This window comes from Narcine bancroftii, chromosome 5 (assembly GCF_036971445.1).
Source record: "Narcine bancroftii isolate sNarBan1 chromosome 5, sNarBan1.hap1, whole genome shotgun sequence".
Taxonomy (NCBI): Eukaryota; Metazoa; Chordata; class Chondrichthyes; order Torpediniformes; family Narcinidae; genus Narcine; species Narcine bancroftii.
Window position 1 is genome coordinate 100,066,142 of NC_091473.1, and position 27,954 is coordinate 100,094,095.

At 42.5% G+C, this 27,954-nt stretch overlaps 1 long non-coding RNA gene across 1 annotated transcript; it reads left to right on the top strand.

Moving 5' to 3' along the window:
* Nucleotides 1-5,961: 5,961 nt before the first annotated feature.
* On the top strand, nucleotides 5,962-26,001 carry LOC138762759 (uncharacterized). The gene is made up of 3 exons (XR_011357123.1): nucleotides 5,962-6,470; nucleotides 23,024-23,146; nucleotides 25,234-26,001. It is a non-coding gene; the product is annotated as an uncharacterized lncRNA (long non-coding RNA).
* Nucleotides 26,002-27,954: the final 1,953 nt, after the last annotated feature.

Below are 27,954 nucleotides of genomic sequence, written 5' to 3' on the forward strand. Positions count from 1 at the left end.
CTTTTTTTTCATGCATCCATGAAAAACAGAAACATTTAAGAGTCTTTTAAATGTCCCAATTGTACCAACCTCCATCGCCATCCCTGGCAATGAATTTCAGACATCTCCCCTAAACTTTCCTCCCCTCACCTTAAATAGATGTCCTGTGGCATTTGCTACTGTCACCCCAGGGTTAAAAAAAAGATTACCTCAGTCCACCCTATCTATGCCACTCATAATATTGTTTTTTTTTTTCTTTGGCTTGGCTTCGCGGACGAAGATTTATGGAGGGGGTGAAAAGTCCACGTCAGCTGCAGGCTCGTTTGTGGCTGACAAGTCCGATGCGGGACAGGCAGACACGATTGCAGCGGTTGCAAGGGAAAATTGGTTGGTTGGGGTTGGGTGTTGGGTTTTTCCTCCTTTGCCTTTTGTCAGTGAGGTGGGTTCTGCGGTCTTCTTCAAAGGAGGTTGCTGCCCGCCAAACTGTGAGGCGCCAAGATGCACGGTTTGAGGCGTTATCAGCCCACTGGCGGTGGTCAATGTGGCAGGCACCAAGAGATTTCTTTAGGCATCAATAATATTGTACAATAATATTGTAGACCTTCATTAAATCACCTCTCATCCTTCTTAACTCTAAAGAGATATGCCCTAGCTCTGTTAACCATGTCCTATAAGACACAATCTCCAATCCAGGAAACATCCTGGTAAATCTCCTCTGCATCCTCTCCAAAGCTTCCACATCCTTCCTGTAATGAACACAATATTTCAAGTGTGTTCTCACCAGAATTTTATATACATTCCCTCATGGCCCTTGAACTTAGTTTCAGAGGATGGAGAATAGGAAATCATTACATTTGATGGGGGATCAGAAAAAATGCATGATAAAATGAGTATCCAATCTTGCATTTCTTTACACAAGAGCCAGTGTAACTTTAGAATTGATTCCCCAAAAGTTCTGCAGAACCAAGGTGATGTTAACATTTTCTCAGAAGCTGTTCCAGGAGCATTAATTGCGCAGCTATCTGAGAATACTGGTGACAAGGAGGCTTCAATATGTGCTCATTAGAAATGGGCATTTGGGTAAATGAAGTTGGAGCATGTATCAGTTGAAATGCATTTGAAGGCCTGAATGCCCTTCTTTCAATGTAAAATGGGGCCATGAAACTTAGCATCGATCATTTGCTTTTACACAATCCAATCAAAGCAGTCACTGAGCCCCAAATAGTTGAAACACAAATAATATTCTGAATAATATTCTCCAAGCAACATTTGCAAGCCTCTTGATACCAGCGATAAAGTCTTAGCTGCATAGGAACAGGCACATGCTAAAATGGAAGAGTTTGGAGTTATATATCTGTCACCTGTATTGAACTTTTCACATCATTCAAATACAATCGTAAGATTCTGCTAGTCAACAGCTTTCTGTTCTGCGTCTGAGGAGTTCAGATTTAAATCAATGAACTGTGCACATGTGAGAACAAGCACTTGTATCTGTGAAGCTCCTGAGGAAAGAAAGGAAGAAGATCTAAAAATTAGGCAGGAGTGCACTTGCAGATAATATGCACCAAATAAAACCAAGCAGGTAGATTTAAATGCATGGTCATCCAGCAAAAAAAAAGTAATTTTATTTTAAATTTGACTATCTCTTATTTTTTTTTAAATCTAGTGATACAGCATCATAACAGACCCTTCTGTCCCATGAACTCTGTGCTGCCCAAATACACTTTCAAACGTTGTACATTTTTGGAGGGTGGGAGGAAACTAGGAAATGAAAAGGAAACCCAGGCAAACACAGGGAGAATGTACAACTCTTTACAAACAGGGCCGGGTATGAACCAGGGTTGCTGGTGCCCTAATAGGCCTGCACTAATAGTTAGGATACCATGCTGCCCTTTTATGCTGAGGGAACTGAAGCAAGTTGAATGCTTCTTTTAAATTCTCCTAGATCCGAGCATTCTGGATAGATACTTTGGGTAATTATATTCAACAGAGAGTGGTAGATGCTCAGATGTTAAGTGAATCTAGGAACATGAGCTTAATTGGGGAAAAAGGTATTGAGGTAAAAGATCAGCCATGGTTCAGATGCAGAAGTCTGAACATTCAATTCTTTTTTTCCCATTTTGCATTCTCACAAGGACCCAGATCTCTTCAATCTAAAGTCAATATTCTTTGTCCTACACTTTAAAGGATATATCAGGCTTTGGTACTGTTCAAGGTACTGATTGTGGCAAATTCCAGCTTTCTAGATTTTCCAGATGTTTAAATATGTCATTAATCTACCCAAAAGCGTTATGACACTGCTTATAGCATGGAAGAAAAAGTTCTGATCACTTCTCAATTCTTAGATCTGTAATCAGCTAATAGATGTCCATTGTCTTTGACTCTATCACAAAGTTTATTCCCTGGCCAGTATCTTTATGTCTCTCAATTGTTCTGTCTGAAACTGGACCAGACAATATGCAACTATGAAGTCACACCCAAACCCCTTCCTAATAGACAATTAATCACACCATGCCCTAGAAACTTACTTCCAGCTATGTAAATAAATAAATTCTTCCCATGTTACAGTTGAACAGCTGCTGGAAAACCCCATCCTTTAGGCTATTTTAATGTTTTTTCTAACTGGCCTCCCATTTTCCCTTCTCCTGAACTAATATAAAAGTCTTGGCCCATATCAGGGTTGGCGCTAGAAAAAGTGTTAGCGGGTGGGGGGGCGGGGCACAATCTGATGCTAAAAAACTTGCTCAGTGGGAGGGGGGGGTGGTGATGCCTACCTACCTACTATGAACCCCCTCTGTACCTCTAACATAGCAGAGAAATGCATTGGTTATTTTGTGTGGATCGTGATGCAATTGCTACAGGTGGGGGTGGGGGGGTCACAATGGCTCATTTGGTGGGGGCACAATGCCCGCGAATTCCTCCTTTTGCACTGACTCTGGCCCATAGCCCAATTTGAAAGGTCCTATTTACCTTAGACCAGTAGACTTATTGGCACCAGTGCTTCAATTTTAAAATGTTTGTCCTAGTTTCAAAACATATTAATAGATTCAGCCTTTCCTTATCTTTGTAACTCTTCAATCCAATAAGTATTCACCTCCGCGTTCCTCTAACTCAGGTTGGTTCACATGCTCTTTTTAAATCAAACGACCTGTAGGTGCCACTCAGGGCCAAAGTCTAGAAATTTTCTAATTGAACCTTTACCTCTCTGTGTTTGCCTCTTCTTTTTAAGGTGCATCTGAAAACCTAAATCTCTAAAGAAACCTGGTTTGTTAGTTTTAATATATGGGTCCATCTTGAATTTTCTCTGATAATGTTTCTTTGAAGTGACTTGAGTTGTAGGTGGTATACAGATGTGTTATTGTTACATACTGAATCTTTACCAGCAGATCTGCTGTTCCCCTTTCACGATGAGTCAAATACCATCCTAGCCTCATGTGGTTTTTTCAAAGTGAGAAAGGTTTTGGTTGAGACAGGTTCATCATTCTGCATGGAAATTTTCTAAACAGATATAAAACATATTTTGAGTAAAATTAATGCAACATTTCATTTCTTTTAGAAACAATCTCTACCTCCAAACAATGTTGTCCTTAGAACAAAGAGCATAGAATAGGTGAAGAGTTAAAACAACATTTTGCACATTATTCGATAAATTAATTGGATGCAGAAAAAAATGCCTTAAATGGTTCAATTTCAGATGAATCTAATTAAATTCCCAGCTTTGTTTCAAAATGACTACGCAATCATGTTGAACCTTTTTAAAAATATGCAATTCTTGATGCATTTCTAAATGTGTGGAATACACAACAGTATAAAATACATGGTAGAAATTTGCCCTCCAACAATAGTGATAAATGCCACATATGGTGCATGTGTGCAGAGTGTCTCACTCAGTTCCATTGGCTATATATCCAGGGAACAAATTCACACTACAATGCTGTTTTTGCTAAGTTACTTCTTGAATACAATTCCTTACGATATGTTCCTGTAAAATCTAAAGTGTAAGTTTTATAAGTTAAAAATCACATGGCATAAAAAAGTAATCGCTAGCTGATACTGTTAGTCAAGTCTCTGGGGTTTTAGATTCTGCAAGAGGGAAAAGTTTGAGTTTCTACAAGGAGCAAATTCTGGGATTTTCTCTGATTGAGAACATCTTCGGTTTATAATGATCACTACAGGTCTAATGCATTAATGTCACTTCAAAGAGTGTTGGCTGAACCTGATAGAGTGGGATTAACAAATATTTTTACATTTTGACCTGCACCCAAGTCAAGAACCCTATCACCCCTGTATCAGAAATGTTATTAAGTAAGTGTAAACATTGCATGAAGAAACCTGTTGCACAGCTTTTTGGTTTTTTTTGAACATAACTGTGGTTCTCAGAGAAAAAGAATCAGGTTATCTTTGTTTTATTTTCCTTTGTCCTGCCTCCACCTGCAAAGGTTATTTCAGTGAAGATTTGCTTCAGAAAACCTACAATTAGTTGGAGATAAATTTCCAGCAGATCGCTTTGTTCTTGCATAAACATCTAATTACTTAAATAAACACAATATCACAAACCTTCAACATGTACACAACATACATAAAAAGACCAAAGTATTCACAGTATATCACAATATTCTGTCTAATATTTATCCCTTAAAACGTTCTATCTAATATTTATCCCTTAAAAAGTTCTATCTAATATTTATCCTTTAATTTGGATTATTGAAAAAATAAAACGGTCTTGCCATGATCCTTGGCGTTCATATGATGGATGATCTATCCTGGACTCACAACACCTCCTCATTGATCAGGAAGGCACAACAGCACCTTTACCATCAGGAAGCTGAGGAGGGTGAGGCTACCGACCTCATCTTGATGATCTTTTACAGGAACACAATTGAGAGTGTTTGGCTTCATTATTGTGTAGTATGGTAGCTGCAAAGCATTAGACAAGAAGTCAATGAGGAGGATCATTAAAACAGCCAAGCGTCTCCCTTTCCTCTACAGATGACACTTACTGTGAGCTCTGTCTAAAGAGGGCTCAAAAAATTATAGAAGGCCCCTTCCATCCAACGCACAGTATCTTCAACCGGCTACCATGAAAAAGAAGGAGCATCAAAACCAGGACTGCCAGGCTGGGGAATAGTCAAGTCAAGGCAAGTTTATTATCTAATTGTGCAAGTACAACCCATTGAAACAGTGTACTCCAGTCCTCAGTGAAAAACATGCAGATGCACAACCAGACATAACACATAATAGACAAACAATAGATATGCACGACAAGTTTTCAGATACAAATAAATAAATAACTACTGTATCAGAAGTATGAGAGTCTTGGAAGATTAGTGTGAGAAGTTCCTTTGGTCATTCAGCATTCTCACTAACTGTGAGAAGAAGCTGTTTCTCAGCCTGGTGGTTTTGGTTCTGATATTCCTGTATCTTTTTCCTGATGAGAAAAGCTGAAAGATGCTGTACACAGGGTGGACAGGGTCCTCAATGGTGATCACATCGATGGTTGGCAGGCAGCAGTCCTCTCTGCCACTCTTGTGGATTGACCTCTAATTCATTTCTCTACAGTAACTGGACTTCCTGCAGAAGGTTGACATGGTGGTGGCAGGTAGCCTTGCCTAATTCAGTCTTCTCAGCAAGGGAACCCACTGTTGTACCTTCCTGACAAGTGAGGAGATATTGTGTATTCATGAGAGGTCTCAATAGTAAAGTGAACTCCATGGAACTTGCTACTCCCTACTCTCTTCACTACAGAGCTATTAATGTGTAGTAGAGGCTGATCATTCCTGGTTCTCCTGAAGTCCACAATCATCTCATCTTGTCCACGTTAAGACTCAGGTTGTTACTCTTGCAACATCTCATGAGGTTTTCTATTTATCTCCATAGTGAGACGCATCATTGTTGTTGATGAGGCCAACCACTGTTGTGTCATCTGCAAATTAGATGACACTGTTGGAGCTGGATCTGGTGATATAATTGTGGGTCAGTAGCATGAACAGGAGTTGGCTGTGCACACAGCTCTGAGGGCGCCAGTGCTCAGCGTGATGATGCTCGATTTTCTGCTACTGACCTGAACAGACTGTAATCTTTCCTTTAGGAAGTTCAGAATCCTGTACAGAGAGGCTTGTTGAGTACCAGTGAGGACAGCTTATCTACTGGTCTATGGGGAAGGATCGTATTAAATGCTAGGCCAGGATGGAGTGAAGGGGCAAGGCTATAGCATCAAAATTGGAATGGTTTCTTCTATAGGTGATTTGAAATGTGTCCAGTTTCTCTGGGAGGAGTGCTTTGATACATTTAATCACCAGACTCTTAAAGCATTTCATAATGGTGGATGTCAATGCCACAGGGCCGTAGTCATTGAGGCCTATTATTGTTACCCTCTTTGGTACAGGGATGATGGTGGATGTCTTGAATCCTGAACTGCTGCAGTGAAGTTTTAAAGATGCCTGTGAAGACCTCGATCAATTGGTCTGTGCAGTCCTTCAGTACCCGACCAGGTATGTTGTCTGGTCCCACAGCTATGCAGAGGGCCCATTCATCCAGTACTTCTCATCAAATAATGCATAAAAGAAGTGAGTCATCGTTTCAATGGACTTCTTCCCACAGACTGTGAGACTGATAAATAGTATCCTGAAACCATGACAATCAACCAAAATATTTATATGCAGTTGTTTTGATTATTTATGTAATCTTTATGTACTGTGTATTATGTGGTTTTGCGATGCACCACAGTCTGGAGAGATACTGTTTGACCTGTTTGTATGCAGGTAGGTACAATCAGATGATAATGAACTTGATTGTGAGAGCTTGCTGGGTGTGAACATATACTTCAAAATGGCATCTACATTTTCAAAGTACTTCCACATATTGTCAAATGCACAGAGACCTCTTGTAGTGCGCGTCGAAAGAACCAAAGACTTGTTGATCCAAACCAAGGCTTTTATTAACTAAAAGACTGGAGCATATCACAAGTAGGTCGACCAGTCCAGAATGACCTGGTCTGGCTAGGAGCAATCCTTTAAGACCTGCCAGTAGATATGGCTACACTCTCAGCCAATCACAGTCATCCTACACTACCATCTGTACATATACACATTGGTGATAGAATCTGTACTATCACATTCACCCCTTCTTTGAGAACCGACCCCAGAGTGGATGGAGGTTAGGGGCTGTACCGGTCAGGGAGTCTGACCATCCAGCGTGACCACCGTTGCACCGGGATTGGGGTCGCCGGAGTCGTGTCACCGGCAGGCCCATAGGGTGCGGCCACTGCTTCGCTCAATTCCCCAATGGCATTGTCCACAGTCTGGCCTGAGCTGGTGGGGTGGTGCTGGTCCCTCTGTTCAAGCACATGACCTGGGGTAGAAGGAATAGGGGGAGGTTGGGATAAAGGCACTGCTGCACCTGATCCGGCTTGGGCTAGGTCCCTTACCGAGACTGTGTCCTCCCATCTGTCTGGGTATTCGACGTAGGTATAATCTGGGTTCACATGGAGCAGAGTCATTCGGTCAATCAAAGAATCACTCTTAGAGTACCGGACATGGCATCGTAAAAGGACTGGACCAGAAACCGTGAGCCATGCTGGTATGGTCGTACCTGACTCGGATTTCCTCAGGAAAGAGAACATCTTTTCATGGGGAGTAGCATTGGTCACGGTGCATAGGAGGGAGCGGATGGAGTGTAGGGCACTAGTGAGCACATCCTGCCAGCGAGAGGTGGGGAGATCTTTGGACCGGAGGGCAAGCGTAACTGGTTTCCAGACAGTGGCATTCTCTCTTTCGACTTGCCTATTACTGTGTGGGTTACAGCTAGTGGTCCTGTTTGAAGCCATACCACGCTCTAGAAGGTACTACCACAGCTCTGTGCTCATAAACGAGGACCTCCTGTCACTGTGGATGTAACTGGGGTACCTGAAGATGGCGAAGATGCTGTGCAGGGCTTCTGAGGAGGCAGTCAGTGAACGGGAAGCAGGAGTACTCATCGATGGCCGTAAGGATGTAGGTGTTATGGTTAGTCGATGGTAGGGGCCCCTTGAAGTCTACGCTGAGACGCTCAAAAGGGTGGGGTAGCTTTGATGATGTGGGTGCTCTCTGGACGAAAGAAATGGGGCTTGCACTCAGTGCACACCAGGCAGGCTCGGGTCATGGAGTGAATCTCCTCGACTGGGTAGGGCAGGTTGCGAGCTTTGACAAAGTGTGCGAACCTAGTGACCCCTGGATGACAGAGCTCCTCATGGAGTTTCTGCAGCCTGTCCAGTTGCATGTTGGTGCAAGTCCCCCTGGAGAGAGCATCTGGCGGGTCATTGAGTTTACCTGGCCGATACAGTATATCATAATTGAAGGTGGAAAGTTTGATTCTCCACCTGGCAATTTTGTCATTCTTGATCTTATCTCGCTGGGTATTGCTAAACATGAAGGAGACCATGCATTGGTCGGTCAGCAGCGTAAAGCGCCTGCCAATGAGGTAGTGTCTCCAATGACATAGTGCTTTGACTATGGCCTGGGCCTCCTTCTTGACAGAGCAGTATCGGCTCTCAGGACCCTGGAGTGTTCTGGAGAAGAAGGCTGCCAGCCAGCCGGCCGGCCTAGTTCAAAGTGGCTGCCAGTGCAAAGTCAGACGCATCGCTTTTGACTTGGAATGGAATGGACTGATCGATGGCGTGTAGCGTTGCAGCAGCGATGTCCGATTTGATGCGGTCGAAGGCCGCTCTAGCTTCGGTTTAAAGGGGGAAGGAAGTAGTCTTGATGAGTGGCCGTGCCTTGTCGGCATAGTGTGGAACCCATTGGGCATAGTAAGAGAAAAAAACCCAGGCAGCGTTTTTATGTGCTTTCTGGGTGTGGGGGGGGGGGGGAGTGCAAGTCCATGAGGGGATGCATGCGGTCAGGGTCCGGCATGACCACCCAGTTCTCCACCACACTTCCCAGAATTGTGAGCCGAGTGGTCCGGAAGACACACTTGTCGAAATTGTAGGTCAAATGGAGCCAAGTTGCAGTCTGAAAAAATTTCTCAAGGTTGGCATCATGATCCTTCATGTCATGGCCACAGATGGTGACATTGTCCAGATACGGGAAAGTAGCAGTCAGCCTGTTCTGGTCCACCATCCAGTCCATTTCCCGCTGGAAGACCGTGACACCATTTGTGACCCCAAAAAGTACCCTGAGGAATTGATACAGCCGCTACCTGGGCCCTCCATGGACTCGAGCTAGGTCTGATAATGCCCTCATCTGCGCACCTCACGTGATAAATTTATTGTGTTCATAACTAAATTGCCGGCTTTTGGTGGCCACAGGCTTCCAGCCTGGGGTGAGATTTGCGAAAAGTCCTGGCAAAGCACCTCAGAGGGTGGAGAGACTACAGGTGAGGTCCCGGGGCGCAGGGACAGGTGGCTCGGGCTGCCGCTGGCAGGAGGTTCCCCAGGTGGAGTGGCTACAGACAGAGAGCAGAGCGTGAGGCCCCCCAAAGTGCAGGGAAATGGTTTGAAACTGGCACTGAAAATCCAGTCCCAGCAGAGCAGGGGCGCAAAATTGGGGAAGGACTAATAGTTTGAAGTCTGTGAATGTGATGCTCTGGAATTTCAGGGTCGCCACGCAATACCCCTTTACCCCAGTCGAGAGCGATCTGGTCACCAATGAAATTCTCTGTGCAGTGGGGAGACTAGCCAGTCCGCAACGGTGGGCCAGGTCTGGGTGGATAAAACTGTCAGTTGATCCTGAGTCAAATAACAATTGGTATATTGTCCATGCACTTTAATCAGTTCCATTGCTTTTGTGAGGGGTTGGGGGAAGTCCTGGTCGAGGGTTACTGATGCAGAGACTTGTAATATAGACAGTGGAGACCTGCGTGATGACATCACGCAAACAGTTGGGCCTGAAAATACAGTGTTGGGGTGTTGATGTTGTTGCCTGCAGCCAAAGGTAAGTGTTGGGGGTTGCTGCTTGCCGTCGGCGGTGGGGTGGACAGGAGTGGGGGGTCCATGGTCGGCAGCAGCGGGTCCCTGGTTGGCAGTGGCGGCGGCGGGTCCCTGATCGGACCAGAAACCTTGACTGATCATGTCTACCCCTAGATACTGTCTGACCTTCTGAGTTCCTCCAGCAATTCTTTGTCTGCTCAAGATTCCAGCATCAACAGCCTTTGTATTTTTCTGGCAGATTAAGTTGGTTGTTTTACAAGAATATAATTTTAGGTAAGCAAGAATGCTGGGGACTTGTGTGATAAACCAAAGTGCTGGAGAAGCTTACAAGGTCATGTAACATCCTCAGGAAGTAAAAGGCAGTCGATGCTTCCTTCCCCTCCTCACCTTTTTATTCCAGTGTCTCCTTGATTTTCAACCCTCCTGATGAAGGGCTCAGGGCCAAAATGTCAGATGCAATATCACTGGCTTTTCACTCAGCTCTTGACCACCTAGAAAATAACGTATATACAGCTACTCTTCAAAAACTGCAGCTCTGCCTTCAACACCATTATTCTCTCAGTGCTGGTCAACAAACTCCAAACCCTGGCCCACTGCACCCCCCTCCCCTACCTTCAACTGGATCATTGACTTTCTCACCAGAAGACCACAAATTGGAAACAATGTCTCCTCCTCACTGACTATCAACACAGGCGCACCCCAAGGATGTGTGCTCTACTCATTATTCCAGATTAAATGCCCAGGCACAATTCCAATGCTATCTATAAATTTGCTGATGACACCATGGTTGGCAGCAGAATCACAAATGGCAATGAGAAAGTGTATTGGAGGGAGGTAGATCAGCTAGATGAGTGGTGTCACACCAAAGAGCTTGCACTCAACACGAGCAAAACCAAAGAGATGATTGTGGACTTCAGGAGGAAGTCAGGAGAACATGAACCAGTCCTCATCGAGGGCTCAGTAATGGAGAGGATCAAGTTCTTCAAATTCCTGGGTGTTAACCTCTCTGAAGATCTGACTTGGATCCACCATGTCAAAGCAATCATGAAGGATCACCAGCAGCTATACTTTGTCTGGAGTTTGAGGAGATTCAATATGTTACCGAAGACTCTCAAAAATTCCTACAGGTGTACTGGTGGAGAGCATTCTGGCTGGCTGGAACAGAGGTGTCAATGTTCAGGACAAAAAAAAAACTCCAGAGAGTTGTTAACTCGGCCTGCATCAGACCACTCCATCAAGGACATTTACAAGAGGTGGTATCTTAAGAAAGCAGCCTCTATCCTAAGGACCTCCACCACCCAGGCTATACCCTCTTCACTCTGCTACCTTTTAGGGAAAAAGGTACAGGAGCCTGAAGATGAGCACTCAGTGGCACAAGGCAGCTTCTTTCCCTTTGCCATCAGATTTCTGAATGCACAATGAACCACTGATACTACCTTACTTTGATTTATTCTTGCATTATTTTTATTTATTTTGTAAGGTGGTTTATAGAAATGTTTGCACGGAGACTGCTGCAAAAACAACAAATTTTGTTACATGTTCATGACAATAAATTCTGATTCTGATTCTGAACTGTCTCTTACTTCCTGCGGATGCAACTTGAACTGTTCCATTTCTCCAGCACTTTTCTAAATTCTAAATGTCTAAATTGAATAAAAATTGTGTGCTCAGATTCATAGTTTTAGTGTTCTTGCATTTGTGGGACCACATTGAGCATGTTTGTGCTCTGCCACTATACTCCACAGGGATCTAAGATCAGAAAGGAACCAGAAACTTTTGGCAGATCAAGCTGATATTTGCCATGGAAATACTGGCTGTTCAGCGTAGAAGTACCAGCATTTCCCAGCAAGTACCACGGAATTTTATGAGAGGCTAGTGGAGGAAACTTATACCCAGGTCTAGGTTTACTATGGTAGTCATAGCCACGGATACCCAACTGACAATCACCCTGATAAAAACCAGATGCTTCCAAATGTAAAATTGATTCTTCACATATGCAGGGAACTGCAATTATTTTTTTAAATAAATGCTTTGTGTGAATTAATCAATAGTCCAGTATTAAAGTGAAATGCAAGAGGTGCCAGAAAAATGACGAAATATGGCACATAGTCAAACTAGTGATTTGGAGAGAGTTAGTGTGGCACAGAAGGATCAAGTATTTATGAGTTTGATAACTTGAACCTTCCACACTTGGATTTTTGGTAGCTTTGTTCTTTTATAAGCTTCAAATACATTGGTATCTTCTGATACCCAGCATTCTGAGCTTGGAACAGAGAACATTACAGCACAGTACAGGCCCTTCAGCCCACAACCTGTGTAAACCTCATCCACAACAATCTAATTTTTCCCTGCCTCTCATGCATAATCCTCCACTTTTCTTACAGCTTTATGCCTTTCCAAAAGTCTTTTGGATATCCCCATTCCAGGTACCCATTACTCTCTGAGTAAAAGCACTTGCCTCTGGCATCTCCCCTAAACCTGCCTCCACTCCCCTTAAACTGGTTTTTGGTATTGATTCCCCAGGAAAAAGGTGTCTGCTGTCCACCCTGTCTAAGCCCCTCATAATCCTATGTAGATCTATTAAGTCCTCTCTTATCCTTCATCACTCCAAAGAGAAAAGCCCTAGTTCTGTCAATCTTGCTTCATACGACATGTGCTCCAATCCTAGAGGTGGTCATTTAATTTGATTATAATTGTTGTAAACCCCAATGATGTTTTACCTAAGAACCTCACTTGTTCATGTCTTTCTCTGCGCAACAACACGGGTCATCACTGGTTGTTTAAGATTTTAAAAGGGACAGACAGAGTAAACGTGGATCGGCTTTTTCAATTAAGAGTGGGGGAGATTCAAACTAGAGGGCATGGTTTAAGATTGAAGGGGGAAAATTATAAGGGGAACATGAGGGAAAATTTCTTTACGCAGAGGGTGGTGGGGATGTGGAATGAGCTTCCGGCAGACGTGGTCGAGGCGGGATCATTGGTTACATTTAAGGAAAGACTGGATCGTTACATGGATAGGAGGGGACTAGAGGGGTATTTTCCAGGTGCTGGTCAGTGGGACTAGGAGGGTGGGGATTTGCTATGGCATGGATTAGTAGGGCCGAACTGGCCTGTTCTGTGCTGTAAGTGGTTATATGGTTATATGGTTATATAAACAAGGTTAGAATTCAAAATTCAATGTTACCTGTTCAACAATGAAATGATAATAGACTAATTGAGAACTTGACTTAATTTAATTTTGAAGGTAAGAATTATCGTGCCGTAAATAAATAGGGTGGTATAATTGCATTGATAATATCATAATGCCCTGCAGGTCTCATAAAATTACAAGGGTCATTTCAAGATTTCAAGATTATTTTATTTTTATGTAATTAAACATAAAGTGTAATTTTACACAAATTTTTTTTTAGTCTACTGTAAGGCAGACAAAGGTTTGCTATCAGCAGAAATTTCCCAGTGCCCCTTACAATCTGAGAAAGAGAAGCAAAAGAGAGTCCCCCCCCAGAGCCACTGAGTATCCAAGGATATGGCCCCAGTGCATCCTCTACAGCCACGCAGCTTTCAGTACAAACCATCAGCAACCGAGCTCCAGATGCGAACCCCTGACACAAATTTCTGACACAATCAGGAAGCCTCCAGCACTCTCGTCATCCTCTTGCATCCTGGTTCTGATACTGGTACCCCTATAGCCAATCTCCAGCATTCTGCAGCCTGGTGCGAGTCCCTTGACTGGAGTTGCCAGCATCCAGCAGCCTGCATAGGTTCCTCACCTCGAGTCACCAACAGCCTGTGTGTTCTTCAGCCTCAGAGCCCCTCTGTGGTCCGCTACCATGATCATCATCCCATGCTTCTTCTCAAACAGGGGGTGGTCTCCCTGTTTTCTTGTGATCTTCCCCAGTCCTCTGCTTCCCCAGAGTTTACAACCCCTCATAGGCCCTTCCAAACATAGGCATCACCATTATGGGCCTAGACCCCTTGGTTGCAGTATTTAAAAATAAACCACCATTGGCTCCTTTAACAAGCTGTTTAATACCTGTACGGAGCTGATGGCAATTGGGCAGGGCGGTAGGACCCCACGGAGAAGTGCTGTGTCTCCACTCCCCGCATAACTCAATAAATGCTTCTACTAATGAATATCAAATGAATTTATTATTTTGTGCCCACAGTTTTCCCTCCTCCCCTATGTTCTGTAATTTCCTAAACTATATGAGCATTTTTGGTCTTCCAGAATTCATCAAAGTGTTCACATTTTGTATATCAAATTAGACAAGAATTTCACCTGGTGAGCCAGGGTCCAGGATTGAAAATGGGCATTGCTGTTCATACAAACTTTCAACCTGAGTTACGGCTGGAAACATAGTTCATTTTTTCTTTTCACCCTATCAAATTCACAATGAAACCAATAGTTGCCCCACAGCCTGCTGTTGCTAAAATTAACTAACGCAGAAGAGATCAGGGACTGAAACAGGGCCTGTTATGATATACTTGACTCATGGCCGGACCATACAAGCAATCTATTGTTTCAACTCTGAAGACCTTGTTCATATATTTCATATATTCAGTTCATATATTACCCTTAAATTTCGTGAATCACAACCAATCGACCTCTGTAGAATTGGGCAGAAATCAGGATAAAAGTGAATATAATGTTCTCATGGATCTGCCAAAATTAGGGTGAATCCCTAATGTCACTCCAGTCAACTATTTCCAAAACCGGCTATATATAGGAACATAGGAACATAGGAAGTAGGAACAGGAGTAGGCCAAAAATGGCCCATCGAGCCTGCTCTGCCATTCAATACGATCATGGCTGATCTAATTTATGACCTAACTCCACCTACCTGCCTTCTCCCCATATCCCCTAATTCCTCTGTCATGTAAAAATTTATCTAACTGAATTTTAAATATGTTTAATGAGGCAGCCTCAACCACTTCCCTGGTTAGAGAATTCCAAACCTTCACTACTCTCTGGGAAAAACTATTTTTCCTCATTTCTGTCCTAAATCTACTCCCCCGAATCTTGAGACTGTGTCCTCTCGTTTTAGTTTCCCCGGCCAGCTCAAAAAACCTTCCCACATCTATTCTATCCATACCCTTCATAATCCTATATGTTTCTATAAGATCTCCTCTCATTCTTCTGAACTCGAGCGAATACAATCCTAGACGATTTAATCTTTCATCATAAGTCAACCCCTTCATCCCAGGGATCAACCTAGTAAACCTCCTCTGGACCGTCTCCAAAGCCAGTATATCCTTCCTCAAATATGGAGACCAGAACTGGACACAGTACTCCAGGTGCGGTTTCACCAGTACCTTATACAGTTGCAACATTATGAAGTTTGAACATTTGAAGTGTCAGTTTGCACATAAACGCCATCTGTTTTCCCTCATGTTGGGGTGTCAGGCATGAGTTTGCAGCTGGAATACAGCTCCAAACAAATGAATGCTAATTCAAAGTTAATGATCCTGAAATTCCTAGTGGTTCGTCTTTGGATCACACTCACAGTCCTTGGGTACTAATGTGAGTGGAATCAGCAGGAGATTTAATTAACAAGGATGAAGAGTTATCATCATCACGAGAGGGTCTATCTCCAACACCCAGCAGCCTTGTACACCTGTGTAACCCCACACCTGTACGAGATTCTGACCACATTTTTCAAAACCCACTTGGTAGGTGATCCAATTGAGAATTTAGTTTTTAAAATGAGGAATCATAGAAATTGTGAGGCCCACCTTCAATTGTCTGAAGGATGTAATGCCTAAACTCTCCTATATTCTTACTTCCCTTGATTTTCCTCTCTCTGACAGAGTCATTAAAAAGGGTATGTGAGGCTCTGACAATCACAAAGAAAACTGAAGATTCCCAGAAAATGCCAAGACAATTGATGACTGCTGACATTCAGGCCTGAAATACTGGGGATACAAGTCCAGCCAAACATGAACAGACAATTCAAATCCACCGGTACCAATTTTATATCAAATTCTACAGCCACAAGGATACTTTTGAAGTGCTTCCCTCAGTGCTGCCCTGTTGCAGAAGGTCCTGTGTTATCCTGACACTTGCCAAAGGATATGGTGAATTTTTCAGTTCAGTCCAGGAATTCCCCTTCCTTGGTCATTTAATGAAAAGGTGGATGTGGGTGGAAGATCTGACCTCCCCTCACTGGAAATTACCCAACCATTTGTAAGTGAGAAAGAAATAACAGCAACTTGCATATTATTTGAACCATTAATGTGGCAAAAATGTCCAACGTGCTCTGCAGAAGCTAAGTCCTATCAGCCTGTATGTGGAAACTGATGCTGTGGTTTTGGATGATGTTGCTAGAGTGAATGAGGTTTCGAGGAGGAGTAAGGATAGATTCTTGGGTGAGACCAGAGATAGCAGGAAAAGCCTTTCCAAGTGATTCTATTGGTATGTCCACATAGACACCATCCCTCAGTCCAATAATCTGGCTGGTGCAGACCCACACAACCAGATGACTGCATTTGGAGCTCTTGGAGGTGGATGACTTTGTCAGCCCTTTCAAAGGTTTCACACAAGGAGAGAAGGAGAGGAAGATGAGGAAGGATAGATGATCTTTGTCGCAACCTTGTATGATATTATTAATGAATTTTATAAGAGATTTTCCTGGCTTAAGAAAACTCTTCAAATATATTTCAACAACATAGTGTATCACAAGCCTTAATATTTAACTTGCACATGGAAATGGCCACATGATGAAACATTGGCTCCTCTGACATTTCATTACACGGTCTGGTGTTAATTTAAGAAGACTGAATAAGCCATTCTATGACTAACAAAACCAACGTTAACAGAGTATTAGGTCTATTAATCTTTTATCATTTTGAACAAACTGTTAACAGGGACTACATGTAATGACTATCTGATTTCCTTAGATGGTCTCAACAAGCTGGCATGCCATACTGCAAGACAGCTTGCATCTGCCAACTAATGACAATGCCTCTGTCCTCATTTTCATGAAAAAAAACTGTAATTATTTTGTTGTTCATCTAATCAGTCAAACATATATTAAAGAAATCTATTCTACAATGCAAGAGTGTATTTTGTACTGAAGAATCCAGTAAATAAAAATGTGATTTTGCTCCATTCTGCTTTAAGGCCAAAGATAAAGCACGTTTTCAAATATTTTCCGCACTATTATCTATGTTGTTCAGGCCTAGTTGCTGATTTAACAGAGAGGCTTTGAGGTTGTGGAGAAATTTCATCATGTGTACAGGAATAAGAAGGGCATGCAAACTGAATTATCTTGGCGAAGAAGTAATAATGTGGGAAGCTGAGCCAGATGTAAACTGGTGTGTGACCTGGGCTGGACACAACCTGATCATTGTGAAGCTGCCACATAACACAGCTGTGTCCTTATCCACTTCCCCAACACCAAAACTAAGTTCAGAAATATTTTTAGCAAGTCTGAAAAAGGGGATCTGATTTAGTCCGTTTTATTTGATGTCAGAATCAGGATCAGAATCAGGATTGATTGTCATGAACAAGTCATATGTTTTACAGCAGAATCAGTGCAAATAAACATATTATAACCATCTTAAAACACTACAATAAAAATAACTAATAGTTCCCAAAATGTTAGGCAATGTCTTTGGTTCATTGATTATTCAGGAATCTGATGGCAGCGGGGAAGAAGCTGTCCTTGTGCCGCTGAGTGCTCGTCTTTAGGCATGTGGTAGCAGAGTGAAGAGGGCATAGCCTGGGCGGTGGGGGTCTTTGAGGATAGAGATTGCTTTTTTAAAACACTGCCTCATGTAGATGTCCTTGATGGAGTGAAGTCTTGTATCTGTGATGTCGCAGGCCGAGTTAACAACCCTCTGGAGTTTATTCTTGTCTTGAGAGTTGGCACCTCCATACCAGATATACAAGTCTATAAAAGAAAACAGTATTCTTTTGTTTATAAGAAGATAGCAGATAGTTTGGAAACTTCTGATCATCATATGGTTCCAACTCCCACATCTTGGAAATACTTAAAAAGATCATATTTATCAAGATATTTTAACATTTCTTTCTGCAGAAAATGGGAAAGCCGTGGATCATTTTCAAAAATGTATTACTAATGGGGGGAACTACTCCATGGAAGTTCCTTAACCATGGTGGAAGATATACTTTTTACCTAATTGTAAATTCAAGTATAATAATCAGTTCTCAAATTCAATTAATCAATAAGAATAATGTCCCCTTTTTCGGTTTCAGACAGTGGGGATTTTCTTCACCAGAATCTTCTTTGGCTTGGCTTCGCGGACGAAGATTTATGGAGGGGGTAAAAAGTCCACGTCAGCTGCAGGCTCGTTTGTGGCTGACAAGTCCGATGCGGGACAGGCAGACACGATTGCAGCGGTTGCAAGGGAAAATTGGTTGGTTGGGGTTGGGTGTTGGGTTTTTCCTCCTTTGCCTTTTGTCAGTGAGGTGGGCTCTGCGGTCTTCTTCAAAGGAGGTTGCTGCCCGCCAAACTGTGAGGCGCCAAGATGCATGGTTTGAGGCGTTATCAGCCCACTGGCGGTGGTCAATGTGGCAGGCACCAAGAGATTTCTTTAGGCAGTCCTTGTACCTTTTCTTTGGTGCACCTCTGTCACGGTGGCCAGTGGAGAGCTCGCCATATAACACGATCTTGAGAAGGCGATGGTCCTCCATTCTGGAGACGTGACCCATCCAGCGCAGCTGGATCTTCAGCAGCGTGGACTCGATGCTGTCGACCTCTGCCATCTCGAGTACTTCGTCGTTAGGGGTGTAAGCGCTCCAATGGATGTTGAGGATGGAGCGGAGACAACGCTGGTGGAAGCGTTCTAGGAGCCGTAGGTGGTGCCGGTAGAGGACCCATGATTCGGAGCCGAACAGGAGTGTGGGTATGACAACGGCTCTGTATACGCTTATCTTTGTGAGGTTTTTCAGTTGGTTGTTTTTCCAGACTTTTTTGTGTAGTCTTCCAAAGGCGCTATTTGCCTTGGCGAGTCTGTTGTCTATCTCATTGTCGATCCTTGCATCTGATGAAATGGTGCAGCCGAGATAGGTAAACTGGTTGACCGTTTTGAGTTTTGTGTGCCCGATGGAGATGTGGGGGGGCTGGTAGTCATGGTGGGGAGCTGGCTGATGGAGGACCTCAGTTTTCTTCAGGCTGACTTCCAGGCCAAACATTTTGGCAGTTTCCGCAAAGCAGGACGTCAAGCGCTGAAGAGCTGGCTCTGAATGGGCAACTAAAGCGGCATCATCTGCAAAGAGTAGTTCACGGACAAGTTTCTCTTGTGTCTTGGTGTGAGCTTGCAGGCGCCTCAGATTGAAGAGACTGCCATCCGTGCGGTACCGGATGTAAACAGCGTCTTCATTGTTGGGGTCTTTCATGACTTGGTTCAGCATCATGCTGAAGAAGATTGAAAAGAGGGTTGGTGCGAGAACACAGCCTTGCGAGAAAATTCATTGTACACATCTAAAATTATTCTGGACATGAAATGTTCTGTGGATTATTGTGATAATCAATGGCACAGAAAACAGACACATGGGAAAATGTTGGTTACTTACTTGGACTGTCGAACCTTTCCTGCACGAGAGGCCATTTGTAATTTGCACGGTTATGAACATATTAATATTTTTTTCTCAACTTTTCCATAGAGAAGATCATTGCAGCATTCCCTTTCTTAGATATCTATCATTTGGTCCTTTATGCAAAATAATCCTGCATTGAATTGTAATCCTGAACTGAATTAAAAGCTCAAAAAGACTTCTGTAAAAGTAACTTTGTTTTTTATAGATTGAACTTTCAGCTTAAAATATAACAGAAAAAAAATTACAAAAATAGGTTATATATAAAAAATTGTATATGATAGGAAAAAATTAAGATGATCTTCATGATCAGCAGCCTAAAATCCATAAAATGCACCCAAAAGTTTTCAGGAAGAAAAATCTTGTTGTCCAGGGTATTCTACCATTTCAAAAGCAAAGTAGGCAGCATGGTTAGTGTAGCAGTTAGCGCAATTCTGTTACAGCATCAATTAGAATCTGGCACAGCCTGTAAGGAGTTTGTACTTTCTCCCTGTGTCTGTATGGGTTTCCTCCGGGTGCTCCAGTTACCTGCCACTGTTCAAAACGTAGCAGTGGTTGTGGCTCATTTGGGTGTAATTGGGCAGCATGGGTTCCTGGGCTGAAAGGGGTTGTTACACTGCTATATGTCTAAGTATAAAAATTAATTAAAAAATTATAATATCAATTGCAAAACAAAGATAGAGGTGTTGAAAGCTATCGTCTGTTCTATGGTCTGAAGTGTAACATAATGTATGGATGGAGCTCTGTTTCTGAAATTCAGTTCCATTAACAATGTTTCTCCTCTGAAAGACACTCTCAGAATCAGAATGTTCAGTGCTAGAAGTTTGAGAGCATGTTACACTGAACTTTTCACTCATTTACTAAATTGCTTAGTGAAAGCCTTTTCACCTGTTGAGATTATCCAGCAAGGAGTTCTAACGTGGTAACTGGGGACCTCAAATTCCAACTCAGATGTTCAAAGGGCTCAATGACATTAATTGGGTGGATGCTAGCAGTTGTCACTTTTTATATTGCTACCAATCTCTCCACAATTTTAATAGGACTGAGCTTGACACCTTTAGTCAGCCATAGTTCCATGAATACCAGGGTATGAATGTAAATATTCAACCCTTTACTTTCTACCTTGCTACAAATATCATCTGAAAGGAAGATATATATTTTCATTTCTATTTTATTTTCAGACCTATTTTGTTGGTTGGATGCCTCTTCCATTAGATTGATCAGTTTATGAAGAGCATATTGATAAAGGATCCAGCCTAGCAGTAAAGAAAAGTGACTGGCTGCAGCTTTCCAAACATTGTTTGATCACTCAAGAATATGAATGCATTCAAAGCCACTAGATTTTTATGAAATCTTATCCGTCGCACAAGACTGAATTGCAAATGATAATTTAAATTGTCATTTTTCATATGTTAAAAAATGTTTCCATTTAATACAGTTGCTCCAATCACAGCTGCCAACTGCTCATCCACCAACTGTCATGACAGGATGAAATGTATGTGAAATGCATTAAAAGACACTTCACAGTCCGAGAGGGTATTATTTTTCCATTACCTCAAAACATTGCCATTTTCCAATTTCCATGTATTGCAATTCAGAACTCTCTAGACCAGAGGATATGTATATTAGACAAAACACACTATACCTTCTAATACAGCCACCTTGAATTATGATTTAGATTCAAGTCTCTTTGCTGCTAAATTCTGAGCATGTTTCAACAATATGCAACCAGATGATTCAATCACTGAAGGGCAAGAACCAGTGACAAATCTTGACTCGTATCAGTTACCATCTGTTATATTTATAAAAGCATGTGGTCAAATGGGAAAGCATATTACTGTCATTCTCTCTCATTTCACTTGAAAACAGTAGAAAATCATCACTGATCCATGCACACACCCTTACTTTTAGTTTAATGGGTTAATTTGATATTTTTTCAACCACACAGGGGAACCCCATAAACCTACAGCTGTGCTATTTCGTTACATGAAATCAATTTCAATTTCCCAATACTAAATCATCTCAATTATCAATTTATCCAAATTAGCTCAAATAAAGTTTTGTAAATTTATGATCAATTGTAGAAAATGTTAATTTGGCCAAAATTGCCATGTTACTTTTTTCCTCTACAGAAAGCAAAAAAAAAAAGCCCCTCAAATTCAAGATGCCAACAAAGCCCTTTGCCTTTGCACATGTTGCTAAGAGATCATGTTGTTTTTGCTTATTTTTATTCCTCGGGAGAATTTCACAACCCAGTGTATTATAGAATGTTCTTTGTCACACATCTGTTTTACATTTTCTCTTTTGAGGCAGACCACTGTTCTCGACCTGGTCTGCTAAGTGTGATATTATGCTCCCAAGTCAGAGCATATATACATGCTGGCTTTCAAGTCATTTAAAATAATACAAAGAAATAAAAATACATTTGTAATCTATATTAGAAAAAGTGGATACTTTTGAGTCCAAACTGAGACAGTTGAGATAATCTGGACTCTGACCATTCCGTAGAATTTGTTTTATTATTCCCTTTTTGATTTGTTGTTATAAATCAGGATTTTTAAAAAAAACTGAATAAGTGTTTGAGTGCCAAATTTTACATGCCATCATTCCATTCCAAACTCTTACTCCACTCCGGCAAAGAGAGCGATTACAGACTGTAAGTGAGCAACTTCTGATGTAACACTTAAGACTTCCCATTGACCTTTGTCCTAGAATTGGGGACTTTAACAGTTAAATTAAAGGGATACTTCTGAATTTGTAAAGCCACTGCTCATTCAACAAACACAGATTGCAATGAAATAGTATTTACGAGCTATATAGCACTGAAACAGGCCCATCTCCTCACTCAGTCCATGCTGATCATCAGATACCCATCTATACTAATTCCATTAACCAGCACTTGTTCTGGAGCCTTCTCTGTCTTAGTGATTCAAGTGATTGTCTCGGTACTTCCTAAATGTTGTGAGGTTCACTCCTCTCAGGCAGTATGTTCCACATTGCAAGTCATTCCCACTGAGTGAATAAACTCTTCCTTGTATTCCATCTAAAGTTCTTGCTCCTTACCATATCCTCTCTGAACTATAGTCAAACACAAACCCATCAATTTGCACATACTTTAGACTTTAGAAATGCAAAAGATGACAAATATAAAATGTAATTGATAAATGGAAATCAAAGCACTGGTAAATCTATCAAGAGTTAATGGCATGAAGAAGGCAGTAAAAGGGAAAAGTATAAGGAATGTTACCAACTGAAAGCATGTAGGAGCCAGAGGGGGTAAAAAATAATTGAGAAGATTTCCAAAGCTCAAGCTATGATCTTTTAGACTCCATTGTCAGTGGATCCACGGTGCTCAGATGTGACTATATTATTTTGAAAAGCTTATATTAGAACATCATTCAGTAGATAAAAATGCTGGAGAAACCACTCATTAGGACATCATCTAGTCTAACAACGGCTCAATCTCAGCTGCAGTTTATGTAGATTACAACAAGCACAGCACATTGCTCCTGGCCCTATCTTTTAGATATTCAGTGCTGGCGGTGTTTCAAACCTGATATCCCTCATTTATTGTTTTTCAGTATCCTATATATCAAGCCCAACAATGGGTGGCACAGAGGCGCAGCTAACGGAGGCACAGACTTGGTGGGCCTGTTTCCATGCTGTAGTTCTCCATGACTCTATGCCTCCCATAAGGGAGTAAGGTGAGTATAGGTCCATTTTTGTTTTTAGGAGTTTACTTTGCAGATTATAATTGTTTACATTTTTTTAAGTACTTTGATTTAATTACTGTTTTTGTAAACTTTAATAATTTGATATAAGAGCTTAAATAATTTGTAGAAGTTATGGAATACTTCTGATGACAGGACCTCCAGAAGCATTCAAGTTCCTTGACAGCTTTGACGGCCTGGGATGTGCGATTTTGTCAGCTGTCAATGTTTCTTTAATGAGTTTGTGGATGGGGCTTGTTCCAGACTGCCGTACTGATGGTGTTAAGGCAGCTAGGCCATGCTGCTGTTTCAGGCCTTGCCTTTTAAGATTGGGATAATATAAACCAGCATGTCGACAAAAGGAAATTTACAAGAGGTAGAACAGAGCTTTATCTGTAGTAAATCACAAAATTCTGTAGACACTGTGGTTGAAGTAAAAACACAAAATGCTGGAGAAGCTCAGCAGGTCAAATGGTGGCCTTTATGTAGCAAAAGTAAAATACATAACCGTCGTTTCGGGCTTGAGAGAATGCTGGTAGGCGTCCGAACAGAAAGGTAGGCGAGGGAGGTGGTATAGGTGGATGAGGGGAGGGAGGGGACAGCAGCACTGAGGGGGAGGAGGGATGACTGGGTGGGTGGAGGAACGGGAAAGGCAGGAAAGAGGGGAGTGGAAAGAAAAAGTGAGCAGGTTTAATGGAAAGCAATAAAAATGTTTATGCCATTTGGCTGGAGGGTGCCCGGATGGAAAATAAGGTGCTGTTCCCCTAATTTGCAGGTGTTCTGGTTGGGCTAGTACACAAGGCCATGGATAGATATGTGAGTGCATGAGTGTGACTTGGAATTGAAATGTTGGCTACTGGGAGGTCGCTGTTGTTGTGAATGGGGAGGAGGTGCTCATCGAGAAGATCTCCCAATCTGTGACTGATCTTTCCAATGTAGAGAGTGCCACAAAGGGGATCACCCCGATGCAGTAATTAAGTCCTCTGGATGTACATGTAAAGTGTTGCTTCACTTGAAAGGCCTGTTTGGGGCCACGAACCATGGTGAGGGAGGAGGTGTGGCATGTGTTGCACAGTGGAAGGTGCTAGGGGTGCAATGCGTGGGGAGGGATGAATGCACAAGGGAATCACGGAGGGAGCGGTCCCTGCAGAAGGCCGGAAGGGGAGGAGAAGGAAAAATGTGTCTGGTGGTGGAATCCTGTAGTAAGTGCCAGAAATTCCGACGGATAATGTGTTGGATGCGGAGGCTGGTGGGGTGGTAGTTGAGGACGAGGAGGATTCTATGTTTATTGCATCTGGGGGCAGGGGGGGTCAGCTTTATCTGTGCTTCACCGGTGAACACATGCTGGTTACAAGTTTTGGTTCATTAACTATACTTGGTTGAAGGTTCTGCACACTCAGAACTGGATATCAGACAAGTCCACAGGAAAGGTGGAAAAAGTTAATGAGAAGAGATAGAATTTTTTTAAAATTCCAATCTGTTACATTCAATTATTTTTGAATGCTCTTCTTTTCCTTTCACACACGACATTGGTGGCAGCTGTGTACTACTGCTTGCAATGGGATCTCCATATCCAAACAGTGCAAATCTCCCCTAAGGTGTTTCTTGTTGACTCTGGTGGCACCCATAATATTTCTGAAACACTGCAGTGTTGTCTCTGAGGTAAGGCTTACATGCTCCATGCCACTAAAAGACTGCTCCAAAATCCAGTCAGAGCTGGGGGAAAAAATGTTAAACAAAGCAGTTAATCAAAACTCAATAATACACAAGCCTCCTATGGGGAATAACAAGCTTGATTTTTTAAAAAAGCAAAACTTACTCCAAAATCAGAGCAAAATCTGAATTGTAGATTGTCGCCAAAGTGCCCAGGCTACCACTTCCCCTCCCTCCAAAATGTGATTTTAAATTGAAAAAGGATGTAGACAGCTGCAGGAAGTGGATTACTGACATCAGAAAAGCCAAACATAGTGCTGCTTTAAAACTCTGGTATCGCAGCATAAAGAAATTTTCTATTACTTACAAATCTCTTGAACTTTTCTTTGAAGAAAATGTCATATTTCTGCCCACTTTTGTTTTATCAGGACTGTTACATCAAATACTGCAGCTGGCACAGAAACAGGCCCATCAGCCTAATTCATTCTCACCGACCAAGTTGTCTGCCTGGGCAAATCCTACTTGCTTACTTTTGGCCTGTATTCCCCTAAACAGATACCTCCACAGATGGCGGTGGAGGCCAAGTTCAAGTTTCAAGGTTCCTGTTATTGTTGCGTAATAATACATAAAAATGTCATCTACATGATAGACATCAACTTTTGCCTATTGCAAGGCAAACAAAGAGTCGCTATGAACTTTTCCAGGCACCCTTAACAACAGGAGAGTCCCTTCAGAGTCACTGGGTGTCCATGGATTCCCGCAGCCTCTGCAGCCACACAGGCTCCTGGTCAAACCCTCGTCAACCCGAGATCCAGGTCCAAACCTCTGAAAATGATCAACAGCTGAGGCCCTTCGGGAGCCCTTCTTGCCCTCAGCACCCTCTTGAATCCCGATTCTGATACCTGGTTCCCATGAGCCAGTCTCCAGCAGCCTGCAGCCTGTGTTTGTATTGAGTATATCTAGAGAAGGGTAAGGTTTAAAGTGAGAAAGGGATGATGTGAAGAAGACATTATTTTCTTTTACATGGAGAGTGCTAACTGTCTGGAATGCACTGCCAGGAGAGGTAGCAGATATGGTAGCATTCTTTCAGAGCCTTTTGATCAAACAAATGAGAGGCAGGCAACATGGATATGGATCATGTGCTCGCAAATGGGATTACTTTGATTGACATCATTGTTGGGCTATTCTTGTGCTGTACTGTGCTATGTGAAATAAACATTCAAATGTTTGACAGCCTCTTTGTATGTTTTATCATTCTCAGGTTAAATGTTTAATAATGGGATGAAAATACGATTGGAAATCAGAAGGTAACAACCAAATTCTAATTTTAATGAATAGTGACTCTGAGATGATCACAACACAGTGTGATAATTTTCAGGGATCAGAAATCATTCTGTCAATTAATCTCTCACCAACCTCCCCGCCCCCCCCCCCCCCCCCCCAAAACCACCCACCCACAACTTCTCAATACAATACTCATATCCCTGAAACAAAATGCAGGTATTGATGAAAGTTAATTTTGCCATTAGATGTGAAACAGTCCTATTTTGATGGGCTTAAATAGGAAAGTCTGCAAATGCTGGGTCGAGTACAATACCCAAAGGCACTTGAAGTGTCTCAGTAGGTCACGCAGCATCTATAGGAAGTAAAGAGTAACCACCATTTCTGGCCTGAGCTCTTTGTCAGAGTGTGAGCAAAAGACAGACAGACACCTGAATATAAAGTTGGGGGAGGAGAAGAGGAGTGAGAAAGGAAGGGGCAGAGGGAGGAGCACAGACTAACAGGTAGATACAGGTGGGACGGTAGAAGAAAAATAAACCGCAATTTGCCTATCGTTACAATATGCTCCACAGCATATGCAAAATCACTGATTCTCCACTCAGCTCAGGATGACGTAGAAATTGACAATTCATACATACGGCTGCACTTCATTGACTACAGCTCGGCCTTCAATACCATTATTCCCTCAGTGCTAGTCAAGAAGCTACAGACTCTAGGCCTCTGCACCTCCCTTTGCAACTGAACCCTTGACTTACTCATTGGAAGACCACAGTCAGTACGAATTGGAAACAACGCCTCCTCCTCACTGATCATCAACATAGGCATACTCCAAGGATGGGTGCTTAGTCCAACAATCTACTCTTTATAGACCCATGACTGTATGCCCAGGCACAATTCCAATGCTATCTTCAAGTTTGCCGATGACACCACAGTTGTCGGCAGAATCACAAACACAATGAGGAATCATCCAGGAGGGAGATAGATCAGCTAGTTGAGTGGTGTAACGACAACAACCTTGTGCTCAACGTCAGCAAAACCAAGGAGATGATTGTGGACTTCAAGAGGGAGTCAAGGGAACATGACCCAGTCCTCATCGAGGGCTCAGTAGTAGAAAGGGTCAAGAACTTCAGATTCCTGTGTGTCAACATCGCATCTGCTTCCAGGATCAGGTTTTCAATTTCTTAACATCCAAGATGTCCTCCTTCACTAAAAATAACATACCTTTCCTCTGTTGCCATTAACCCTGCCGTTACTTGCATTTCCTCCATTACCTGCACATCCTTGTTCCTTCACCCTGTGATTATACCACAAGGACAGGATTCCCCTTGTCCTCTATTATGACACTACTACACTCTGCACGCAACATCTTTCCTCCATAATTTCCTCCCCTTCAATTTGATTCCACCACCCCACACACACACACACACACACACACACACACACACACACACACACACACACACACACACACACACACACACACACACACACACACACACACTTCCTCCATTCCCAGCAATCTCTCCCTCTGTAGCTACCCCTGTGTGTGCAAGAAATGCTGCATTTGTGCCCACAACTCCTGCCTCACCATCATTTGGGGTCTCAAAAAGTCAGTCCAAGTGAAACAACTGCATCTACTGCATCTGGTGCTCCATGTGAGTGAGACCTGATGCAAGCTAGGAGATCATTTTACTGAGCACCTTTGTTCCATCAGCTGCAACAGAAAGGACCTCCCAGTGACCAACCATTTTAATTCCACACTGACATGTCTATACACAGCTTCATGCACTGCCAAACCGAGGGCACTCTCCAACCAGACAACTATCACATCAAAATGTTGACTGTCTCTTTTCCTCCACAGGTGCTGC